This window comes from Ciconia boyciana, chromosome 5 (assembly GCF_034638445.1).
Source record: "Ciconia boyciana chromosome 5, ASM3463844v1, whole genome shotgun sequence".
In the NCBI taxonomy this organism is placed as follows: domain Eukaryota; kingdom Metazoa; phylum Chordata; class Aves; order Ciconiiformes; family Ciconiidae; genus Ciconia; species Ciconia boyciana.
Window position 1 is genome coordinate 30,527,087 of NC_132938.1, and position 11,937 is coordinate 30,539,023.

Sequence of the window (11,937 nt, forward strand, 5' to 3'; positions counted from 1 at the left end):
TCCTCCTCCTCCTCCTCCTCCTCTCCTGGCGGCTGCCGTTGCCGCTCGCCGCTCCATCGCAGCGCCGCGCCCGCCGCTCCGCGCTGACAGCGCCGGGGAAGGGAAGGGAAGAGAAGGAAGGGAAGGGAAGAGAAGGGAAGGGAAGGGAAGGGAAGGGAAGGGAAGGGAAGGGAAGGGAAGGGAAGGGAAGGGAAGGGAAGGGAAGGGAAGGGAAGGGAAGGGAAGGGAAGGGAAGGGAAGGGAAGGGAAGGGAAGGGAAGGGAAGGGAAGGGAAGGGAAGGGAAGGGAAGGGAAGGGAAGGGAAGGGAAGGGAGGGAAGGTCAGAGGCAGTGACCGGCGCGGGGGCACCCGGCGGGCCCGGCCGGGGCGGCTGCCGCCGCAGCCAATGCGCTGCGGGGAGCGGGGCGCGGGGGCTGCCCCTGCCGCCTCCGCCCGGCCCGCGGCCCCGCCGGCGGCACGCAGCGGCGTGGGACGGGCGCTCCGAAGGGAGCGGAGGTGTCTCAGCCGCCGGGCCTGGAATGGCCGCGGGGCTGCGAAACTCCGGCTTCAGCGCCTGCGAAACCGTGTCGGCAGGCAGCGGGGCGAAGGACGGGAAGGCAGAGTCCAGGCCGGACGACATGGATGTGGGCAGTGACGGCAGCGCTGCACTTTGGGACATGCTCTCTCCACCTGATTTGAGGTACACAGGAGCCCAGGCACTTGCAAACCCCAGAACAGTAGGCTGGAAAGTAACTTACTGCCCACAGTAGGTGCTTTGCGCTGCCATTCACGCGGACAACGTTTATCTTCGTAAATGCTGGTTTGGGACTGTGTCCACGCCATGCATCTTAGTGCCACGGCGCTCACTCACAAGTTTACAACGCGTGGCATTTATACAACACCGTTAACACAATAATCTCAGATCCTCTTCAACCACAAGTAAGTCGAGGCCCATGCCTTTCTCCAAGGTAGGGCAGTGTGAGCGTATTAAATTCACGCACGTGATAGTAGGCACAAGGTTGTTAAATAGCTAACTTGAGGCCACACAGCAAATCTCTGAGAGAAGCAAGAACGGAGTTCAGCTAGGGCAATGCCTCATCGTAGAATCCCCTCTTCCTTAGCAGATGTCGCTGTTTTCAGCAGAAGCTTAGGGCCCATATATTGTTCCTCTGCTACGCTGAGGAAATCCTTCCAATGAAGAGAGAGAACTGCTAACGTTTCTCTAGGCACCTCTGCTCCTAACAGCACCTGGAAGTACGGCACACTCAGGCTTGGCTATGCTTTTCACTTCATGATGCTAGAATATAATATTTTCAGCCTGTAGAGCCTGGCCCCACAGGCTTTATTTACAGGAAACTTTCTGAAGTCAGTAATTTTTTTTTTATTTCAAGAGAAGGTCTATGATTATTAATAAAAATCTGGCATCAGCAGTAGCATCTAAAGATAAATTCCTACCCTGAGAATACTGTTAGGTAAGTGGCCTCGATCCAGCTCATTGTGGACAAGTGCCCACTTTATAAAAACTGTATCAAATTTGGCATTAGTTGGCACCCTATTGACAGTTTCAGCAAAGAAACTCAAAACTGAGTTGTCACAGAAACAAAAATTTGTTTCCTCAGTAAGTTGGGTTAGTTATATCAAATCATTGTAGGCATTTGAAGTACAGGATGGAGAAATATTTTTGGACATTTTTGGAGTGAAGTTGTCAGGGCTACTAAACTGCTTCATAAATCCACAAATCACTATGTAAAAGAGCCATCAAATAATGTAACACTGAAAAAAACATAATTTTTGGTATAATTCTATTAAGTTCATGGTCTTACATTATGTGTGAATTTGATCCCAAGTGTTTACTTTGCTTAAACTCTGAGGACTGGATTATACATAATATCACAGGTGTTCTCAACATAACCAAGGGAAATGGGAGTTAAGCCGAGGCGTCATTTCAGGACCGGCCACCCCCAGCCTCAGTTCTGAAGCAAGCAAGGCCTGATTGGTCTCCAGTGCATTTCTAAGTAGCCTATAGAGACTGACAGTACTGCACTATAGCTGTTTTTTAAACTCAGATCCCATTTATTCCGGAAGCCTAATTGTGCACTCTTTGCTGCAGCCCGTTTATTCCAATTTACTGTAGAGAATCGTACTTGCTCTCAGGGAAAAGTTATGAACCAAATGAATGGCTTTGAAAGGTAAGGAAAAATTTAAATGAAACAAAATGTGGTAACTAATAAAGTCGTTTAGCTCACATATATTTTAACGTCAAGGACATTATTCCCATCATACGAACCCCAGAGAAGTCATACAAAGTAGCAAAACAAAAAAGTAAGAAAAAGGTAAGTGGTATTTTCATACTTTTGCTTTCTCACTGATGCCAATTACTTGACTTCAGGGTAAGGTATCAGGTGGTTTCTGTTTGTTAAACTATTTTTTTTAACACAAAATTAAGTTGCTATTAGTTAAGCATTTATTGGTTGTTTAGGGAAATGACTACTGTTGAAAATAAGCATATTTGGAAATATGCACATATGTACACACACACACATCATTCTGTGAAGAAGTCAGTATCCTTATCCTTAATGGTAATAAAAATACTTCCATTTGAGGGTGGGCACATTTCATGTCTTGTTTCTGAGGATTCATTATAAAAATAGGAAATAATATACAAGTGTTTATGTGCCAGTTTAACAATAGTTTAGCACAGGCTTTTTTGTTCTTCAGTCACATATCAAACTGGGAAAGAGGAAAGCAACTTTCACACCTGAAATGGGCTGGCGAGTGTTTTGGTTTTCTTCTGGTGTTGCCACTTTCAGGACTAGAAAGTTTATTTCTGTAGCTTTTTGAAGATAAAAAAGTGCTAAGAAAAGCAACAAATGCTAGTTACAAACATTATAGGAACTGTATAAATAAAGAACAGTGAACAATTGTTTCCACTCTAAAGCACTGCCCTATCTCTTCTTAACAAACAACTAACCCTGTGTTTCTTCTGAGTGTTAGACAAAGAGAAGGAAAACAAAGGACTATTTATAACCTAAGAGTGCGTATATAATTTCTGTTGGAAGGTCAAAAAATGACTCCTGCATTTAATCTTAGATCAGTCTTGGTCTCATCTGGTTATACACTTGAACATTTTTATTTCACTACATAAAATAAGAACCTATTGTAAATATTCTCTTTGGCTATCAGATGTTTGAACTTCCATAACATTTTCCATCTGACTTTCTCAGAGTACTTTGCAAATGATCACTCAGACTTGTCAGATTATTGGGTGGCAAGTTAATATTAGCTTCTTTTACAAAGCAAGAAAACAGGCAGCAGAAATTTAGCAACTTGTCCAAAGTTACACAGCAAAGTTAAGTAGCGAAGCTGGGACTAGAATATCTGCTCACTCTGTGCTACAAAGAGGATATTGCATTTCCTCTCCAGAAATCTTAGAAGATTCCACAGAGGGTTCATTTATGTTTTTCTTGTAATAAACTCTGGTCCAGAAAGGGGTAATCATCAGTCAGTTTTGCTGAACAAGTGTTTGGAACAGAATCAAATTTAGGATACAATTCCAGGCAATTAAAAGGGCATTTTAATGGAAAAGGCAGTTAAAACAATAGTCAGGTTTTCTGGAACATGGGAGAATATATAATAAGAATTAAAAGAGAATTCAGATATCTGAAATACTTTCAGTGCTGACAATGTATGCTTAGAATTTTACAAACTTTTTTTTATATTTTGTATCTCACATTAAATTATGTTCTACAAAAAATATCAATATGTCTTTAACAGAATGGCAAATAGGTAGACACAAGCATGAGGACTAAGGATTTTCCATGGCCCCCGCTGCAGAACAGATTGGGAGCTTTAGTACAATGCCAAAAGCCAACTTGCAGTCCATGGACTGAGGCTGTAGTGCATGGCTCATAGCAGGTCCGTGGAAGCCACTCTATTTACACCTGAAATTTTAAAGGTAAGAGTGAGTTGTAGTCCATGAAAAATTCATGGCAGTCCACAGAAAATGTGGGGAGTCTCCTGGGGGCCCCTTAGCCTAAAAAAAACCCCCAACTTTGGAATCACTATTCTTCTTTAAGACAGTCAGCTTCAAAGCAACCCCTACCCAACATGTTCAAAATTATCTGAGAAATTATTTATCTTGATTTAAAATATGGTAAAACTTTATCTTTAGAATCCTAACATGTCGTACTGTCACCTACCAAATATGAAGCACAGAAAATAAAACTTTACATTAAATTAATCTCTGAATCTTGCCTATCTTTGCTAATATAAACATTATACTAGTTGGCAGAGAGGGAATACCATCTCTTCCTTTTTCTCAGAAACTGGTATTTTACAGAAGAAAACAAAATACATTTACAGCATCTGACTTCTTTTTTTTTGGCCAGACATCAGATTTGAAAGCCCAAGGACAGCAGAATAAGACAGATACAAATACATTGATGTTGAATGCACCAAAAGCTGACTGAGTAGATAAAAGGGACTAATAGTTCTATAGTAATAACCATTAAACAGTCTATTCTATGAAGAGTCTATTTAGGCCTTCACAGTCAGTTTGATGCTTGATAATGGCCTAGAGGTGTGATTATCTCATAATACCTTACTCTTGCCTTTTTCCTTCTGCTTAATTGTGTTTCAAAAAAATTGTATTAGGAGCTTTGAACAGTGACAATAAGATAACTTCTGTATATTGCTTCATCAGTTTACATAATAGTAATCTTCCCTGACACTCACTACTCAACTGAAAATATTCCCACATTTCTGTAAGGTAGAAGCTTGAAGAATGGCCTGTTTATCAGGTATTTTATTCAGCAAGGAAGTTCACTAGCAAACTTCACTGGTATTTTTCTTACCTATACAAAATGTGCTATTTCAGTTGTAATCACACATATTGGCTGGAAAGAGATAACCAAAACTTTTAGCCATGAAAGTAATTTATCAAACAAGAAGAGACTCACTGAGCAAAAATAACAGAAAAATTATGTTTCTAACAGAAATGTATTGCTATTTCTGCCTCGGGAAAGGAAATAACAATTCTGGCTTGCCCTCCTCTTCTTCTCCAAAGACTTTATTTATTATTTTTGTTCTATTCTACAGGCTGTAATTTTAACTAACATACACTCCGAGGACAAAACACAAAGGATATTTTGACAGCAGACAGGCTGTAAGTGGCATTTAGTCTATTCTCATCATGAATTAAAAATAGCCTTTTCATTTTATGTAAATTGTGGCATAAATTAATCAAATTTCTTTTTTATTACATTAACATCTCAAAGTTTTAATCAAGTTAAAAAAAAATATAGGCTGCTACATTGTAAGGTCCCAAACCTGCCAATTTTTTAATGCAGATGGATACTGTCATCCATCTGCGAAGACTGATGGTCACATCAAGATTTGACTTGCTTGGTTTTCCTTCGTATCAGTGTGGAGAAAGACAGTGAAATTGCAATGAAACATTAACAACAATTATGCATTGTGGTGAACCCAACATGATGTTTTTAAACAAGTGTTTTTCAGAAGTCTTTCAGCGGAGAGAGGTATCAGACCAGTGACTTTGAGATTAAATTCATGCATCCCACAAAGAGAGACTTGGCTGGTTACAGCAACGCTCTTCAAGATTTGAACAGTTGAGTTCAGATCACCACAGACTCCTTAAAAAGCTCAACACTGAATCTGCAAAATAACCAGGGCACTCAGCTGCCACTTAGCTAACTTCAAAATGCAGACCTTCATATATTCTCCATGACTACCTAAAGTGGAAGTGCCCAGTGTAAACAGACCTAACAACGTCTACTGTCATGGTTGACCAGGTGCCTGACAATTTTTCCTGGGCATGTGTAGAACCTGCTAACCTCTCACACTGAAAAGAACCAAAGGCTCTTCACCATGAGGTGACCAGTGTGGAACAAAGGCAGCATGTTAAGTATCTGATTCTTAAGTGTAGTTCCTGTAATAACTGTCCATACTCGCCCACCCCCCCTTAAATATTTTCATGTTCAGTAGTCAAGCTCCCATGATAACTGAAGTTCCCGCAAATTCTGCTCATGACCAGACCTGCATCTCTCCTGGTTAGTGATCCAGGATCCATCTCAAAATCAAGCTGTACTTAGATCCACCAGTAATGTGGGCTTTCCTACAAGTCCCCAAGACACCTGGGCTTGTAGGCAGACTCAGTGCCCAGCTGAGAAGTTTGTTCAGATAAAAGTTAGAGGTAGCCTTTTCCCTCCAACAAAACACAGACACAGTAAATCTGCCTGCAGTCTTGTAGGTAGTAACGCAATGGTTACAGCACTTGCCCAGGAAACAGAACCTTTCCTGCATGTAAAGAGGCTCAAATCCACATCTGACCCTTGCTAGGACAGTAATTTATTCTGTTGGGAAGGTTTGGGAAGGGACAGACAGGGCAGGTCGCCTCTGCATTCCTCCTCTTGAAGTTGTGCCGCTATCAGACAAGAAAGTTTGTTTCATGGAGCCAGTGAGAAGGCAAACAATGCAAAGTTTGTATGGGGAAGACAGAAGAAAGTTTGTGCAGGGGAAGAAAAAGGAGTAGGATTTTATCTGAATGATTAAAATGCTCATCTGGGATGGATACTGATCAGTGGCTTGCTGTGCTAACAGAGGTGCCAGTTTATGTTCTGTATTGGAAAAGAAGAAACTGAGCTTCACACACATCCCTCTGGCACAGGTGGTAAAAATGTAAAGGTTGGATGCCACTTCATCTTTTTGGCTACATTACAAGAAAGGACTTACCTGACTTATGTGTCTAACTGTATAAAATGGTCATTGCAGAGAACCCCACTTGAAATAACCTGAAGCTACATGCCTCACAAATTCATATCCAGAGAGTGACTTAACCTAGAGCCCTGAGACAGCTTTTGAATTCTGATGTACCCACAATAAACTTACTGGCACGGGGATTATATCTGCAACAATGTTTTAAGCAAGTATCAAGAATTAGACAGAAGGCGTAACTAGAAGCAATAAGAAACAATTTCTAGAGCTATCCCTTGATTGCAACTGTGACTGTTTCAGGCTGAATTAGATCGGTTTAGATGTGCTGAGGGTAATCTAAATGCGTGGCTCAGAAAACTCTCAGGGATAGTGGGCCAACCTGTTATTTTCTTTCCACATGCTTACAGGTGCTGTGCTGGTAGCAACTCAGTATGAGCCAAGACATGCTGTTTCTCACTGAGACGGGAAGCTACGAGTTATCAGCAATATATCCACCTCTTTGTGAAGAAGGGACTTACGTTGAATTCAGAGCTCCACGGGAACCAAGACGTTGTGGTTCCTACCTACTAGCTTTGTTGGGCAACATTCAAAGTCTCTGTGCTACAAATTACTAATTCCCAGTTTATACTAACCTGCTTGTACTCACCCTAAAACCTCTTAGTAGTATCCCCAGTCAGGCAGCACACCTCAGCTGAGGTAGAACAATAGCTGTGTTTTGCATCCACGTTGTACACTAACTCGCAGGACGACAGGCCTGGTTCCACCGTGCCACCCTGTGAACTGCAGCCCAGGCGTGCTCTAAAGCCAGCTGCATGTGCTGTAACGTCAGCGAGGGTATTAGCGCAGGCTCGAGGCTTACTTCGCTATCCTTAGACAGATCCTAAGCCTCCTAAAGTAGGGCTTAGATGGGAGTTTAGACAGAGATCAGCAGTATTTAGTGGGTCAAAACTGCTACACAGCTGCTACTTCACACCGAAGACGCTTTTGTTTCTCTGTGTTAAAGACCTCCAGGCCCCTAGAGTTCGGCCTGGTCAGAGATCGACAATTATGTCCCAACGAAGACGAAAGCCGCGTCATGACGCAGGCCGCGGGTCCGCCCCTGACTGACCGCCGCAGGGAGCGCGACTGAGCAACCGGGGCGCTTCTCACTGAGGCGGAAGGCCGCCCCTTCATCCCCGACCGCAGCGGCCCGGGGGCACCGGCCGTCCCCCCCGTTCCAGGGGCAGCCCCACGTCGTGTCCCCGCGGGGGAGGGCGGGAGGGGAGGCGCAGCACGGCGGCCTCTCCCCTCAACGCGTGCCCGGCGCTCCGGTGCGCGGGCCAGCCGCCACAGGCGCCGCACGCGCGCCCTGCCGCCAGCGCCCCGCCCCCGGCGGTCACATGCGCCGGCTCTACCAATAGACAGCGGCGCCCTTCCCGCGGGCTCCCCCTGCCCCGCCCCCTCCCGCAGCGGCGGGCGCGCGCGGGGCCTCGCGGGAGCGGCGGGACGGCATTTAAGGCCCCGGGAGGCGCCGCCCTTCCTCTTGCCCTGCCGGCCGTCGCTGCGGTAAGGCGGCCGTGGCTGGTCCCACGGGGAGCCCCGGGCTCCTAATAGACCGGCGTGGGGTTGAGGCGGGGGGATCGGGCGGTGCTTACTGGGGTCTTCCCTTCACATCTTGCCCTCTCGGAGCCTGGCGGTGGTCCGAGGAGTCAACACAGGGGGATAGAGCACCTTTCCCTCACAGAAACCCAGTGCGGAGCCGTCCCCTCCGCCCTGCATCCTGTCGTGAGGCACAAGCGGTCCCCCTCCCTTCCCCCTCCCCGGCCCTCCTCGCTGCTCCGGGCTGACTTCTCTCTCCCTCCGCAGCGTGTGGCGGGGGCCGCACGCACCCCCGTGGCGGCCGCCCGGCGGGGAGGAAGGCGGCAGAAAGTGTCCCAGGGCACCGGCAAGGCCTTCAGATGCCCCCGAAGTCTTTGTCCGCTGGCCTGCCGCGCTCGGCTGCTCCCGGCGTGGGCGGGAGCCAAAGCACGGTAGGCCTCACCAGCGGGAAGCGCTGGGGATCTGGAGTCGTGCCTTTGAACGCCTATAGGTAAGGGGCACGCTGACTTCGTCGCACGTCTCGCAGCCTAGGGCTGGTTAGATAAGGCTTTGGGCTTCAGAAACGGAGGGCTTTGAATCCTGAGACTTAAAGCCAAACCCATATCTGAGGGTACTGGTGTGTATCGCCGTGAGACAAAGAAGTTTTTGTGTACATTTGTACCCTTCTGCTATTCTCTAAATTATAGGTATTGTGCTGCACAGACCTTAAATCTGATTCAGTGTAGTGGTTTCTTTTTCATAGGCTATATCAAGAAAACTACACCTGCAGTGTTTAGGGTACTGAATGCTGTAGGCACTTAAGTTCAAATGGACTTAACTTCAAACAGGGAAAAGTCACTGATTGCAAAGGCTTTCGGCCCAGTCTTCTAGTATGTCTGTAACAGTGACCTTTGTCTCTTGGTTGAGTTCTGCATAATTTGTTACAAGGTATATGTAAGTAGGCACAAGGTAGCAATCAATTGTCTGGTAAAGGTCAGTCTGTTAACTCTAAAAATCTACAGCTTACTTCAGGCTAGTGTCAACACTAAAAGCAATTTAGGCTTAATAAACTTTCCATTGTTTCTGATTATCAGTATGTTTTAAAAGATGTTAGTTCGATGTGGTTTAAATGGGCTGATTAGAAAATAATATTTTCAAAAGAATGAACCATTTACTACCTTTTGCTCTAGGTCTTGATAAGGAACTTTTTGTAAAAGACTTCTGCAGCTTTGTAGAACATGGCTTTAAGAAGGTCTGTAATAAGATGTAATATAAGTTATAATTTAATTTTGTCTTTTTTTGTGCTCTTTAGGGGTCCCACTTAGCAACTTCATGTTTGAAATATTCTAGACATGGATGATCACACCTAAATTAGAACCAATGCTCAGGACTTCTTAGAAATGAATAAGACCTTCTGCTAGAATGTAAGTGTGCTCTAGTGTAATTACAGTTGCGGATGGTTTTAAATCTTTTTGATAATTCACAAATTTCAAGTAAATGTTAATACCTCTTTTGAGTAAATGGTAAGTTCAGATCATCTTAGTTAATAAGAAAAAATGGGTGCTATAACCTACTCCCCTTTTATGCTTTGCCCTCTTAAGTCTGGCAGTGTCTTAAGTGGCCAACACAGAGGGGTATAGAAGTTCTCTCTCAAACCCAGAGGTGAGGTTGAAACTCTTCTTTGGAGCATGCTGAGAGAAACACATTCATGAAACTATTGAACTTTGGGAAGTTACCAAATCAACTCTATTGCATTCAAAATAGCTTTTAGGTAGGCTTTGAACTATCATCTGATTATGTTGCCTGAGTCTTAATATCAGTTTCATGTAAATCTTATTTTCCAGGTTTCTCAAGCGTGTTGATGCTTCATGAACCCATGTGAAATATCTTGAGTGGAAAGAGTTCCTTGTAAATGGATTGGTCTCCAGGTATGTAGTGTAAAAAGGATTGTCAGATGTTAGTGGTTGGATTGTCTTCTGTATCTAAAGAAGTTTAAGTTATTCTTTACCTGAAAACTAAAAGGAAAAAAAACCAAAACCAAAATTAGTTTGGACTAGTGGAAACCTGTGTGGAAACTTAGAACTCTATATAGATTTAGCCAATCTAAGTTGGAAAAAATCTGAGGAAAGCTTATAGTCACAATAGTTAATGGATCAATTTATTCCAGTCTGGCTGGTCCTCTGGATTGGAATCCATACTAATGATATGGGAAAGGAAAATCCTGTCCTGTACAAATGAAGAAATTTGTATTGAGAAATGGCTCTGACTTAAGGGTTAGTGGCATGTTCATACAGCTCAACCTTAGGACAGTTACCGCTTGTGTGTGTGATACCAACTGCAAATTAAATAAAACTTCTTTTACAGGGAGGAAACCAGCATGTGCAAGGGGTTGGAACTGATATTAAACATCACCTTATGATTTGATGAGTGGCTGATTTATGAATTCATTAGATGACTCCAGTTGTCGCCTGTAACGTATTGTCTTGAAAGTGAAATTGAGGCAAGCAATGGCTAAAACTACACATCTTCAATGATCGTGTTTAAACAGGAACCTTGCTGTTTGTTGAAACTGAGGTTTCATAACAAAAACTGCTATAATTTATTTCTATGTCTGTGGATTGATTGAAATAAAACATGAGAATGCCACCAGAAGTTTGTGTGTTCTGAAGTTTTCTCATCTAGGTACTTCCTGTATGAAGGCTTTGTTTGATGGATGTGAATACTTTTATATTGTCTTGCAGAAACATTCTGTCATGGGCAAATTTAATCTTTAACTTACAAATCCATTGAAAATGTCCCTCTTTATCTTTTATTCTCAATGTCTGGTCATTGGTTTCCTGAAGTTTTTTAGAATGCAGAAGCACTTTAAGATCAACTGGCCAACTTAAGTTATTTCATTATGCTGTATGTGTTATTTCTCTGTTCTCTAACTACTTGAAAGATTGTCTCAAACTTTAAAGAACAAGTACTATTACATCCTTAGCAAGAATCCCATTACCTGCCTATTTCAAATAAACAAAAAGGAAAATGTTGCAATATTCTATGTAAAAAACAAACAACCCACAAACAAACAAACCCCAAACAAAAAAAAAACCAAAACAAAAAACCCTTGAAGGGAAACCCTTCAAGGCATCCTTGAAGAGCAAGGTCAATATTGTTGAGCAATTGAAAGCTTGTATGTGCTTTTCAGTTGCTTATATCTAAGTAGATATTAAAAATTTATTCCTCAGTAGTAGGTCTTAACATGAAGTGATTTATGTGCATCCTATTACTAGCCAATGCTTCCTTGGAATGCACAAACAAGAATATAAAATAGTTAGAAGTAACTGCCAGGAACTCTGCACAGCCTACACAGGAAAGTGAATTAGTGTGGATTTAGGACCAAGCTTTTTCTTACATATACTTCATCAGATTTAACCTCCATCTAGCCAGGAAGCGTTTCTAGTTATCTGTGCTTAAACATCTGCTAAATGGGGTGAGTAGTGATCTGTTCTATTTGTAGCCTGCTAGGCTTACTTAAGTGTTTCTTTTCCTCTGGATTTGTGTTTTAATAAAAGCTAAAACTAAATTTGAAGGGTATACAAAAGTACTTTATATTAAATCTAGCAACTGTCTAGTTCCTGTTATGAGAAACAATCATTTTCCTGCAAGCCTTGACAGTTATTTTAT

The 11,937-nt window shown here is 43.1% G+C and overlaps 1 long non-coding RNA gene and 1 other non-coding gene across 3 annotated transcripts; both read left to right on the forward strand.

The window, feature by feature from the left end:
* The first annotated feature begins 5,128 nt into the window (after positions 1–5,128).
* Positions 5,129–10,920, forward strand: LOC140652372 (uncharacterized). Of its 2 annotated transcripts, XR_012042752.1 has the most exons (6): positions 5,129–5,143; positions 7,119–8,256; positions 8,557–8,779; positions 9,581–9,692; positions 10,113–10,196; positions 10,633–10,920. It is a non-coding gene; the product is annotated as an uncharacterized lncRNA (long non-coding RNA). The 2 variants fall into 2 exon arrangements; XR_012042751.1 differs by lacking the exons at positions 5,129–5,143; positions 7,119–8,256 and having other exon boundaries at positions 8,303–8,779.
* LOC140652578 (small nucleolar RNA SNORA26) lies at positions 9,857–9,974 on the forward strand. Its single transcript, XR_012042863.1, has one exon. It is a non-coding gene; the product is annotated as a small nucleolar RNA SNORA26 (small nucleolar RNA).
* Positions 10,921–11,937: the final 1,017 nt, after the last annotated feature.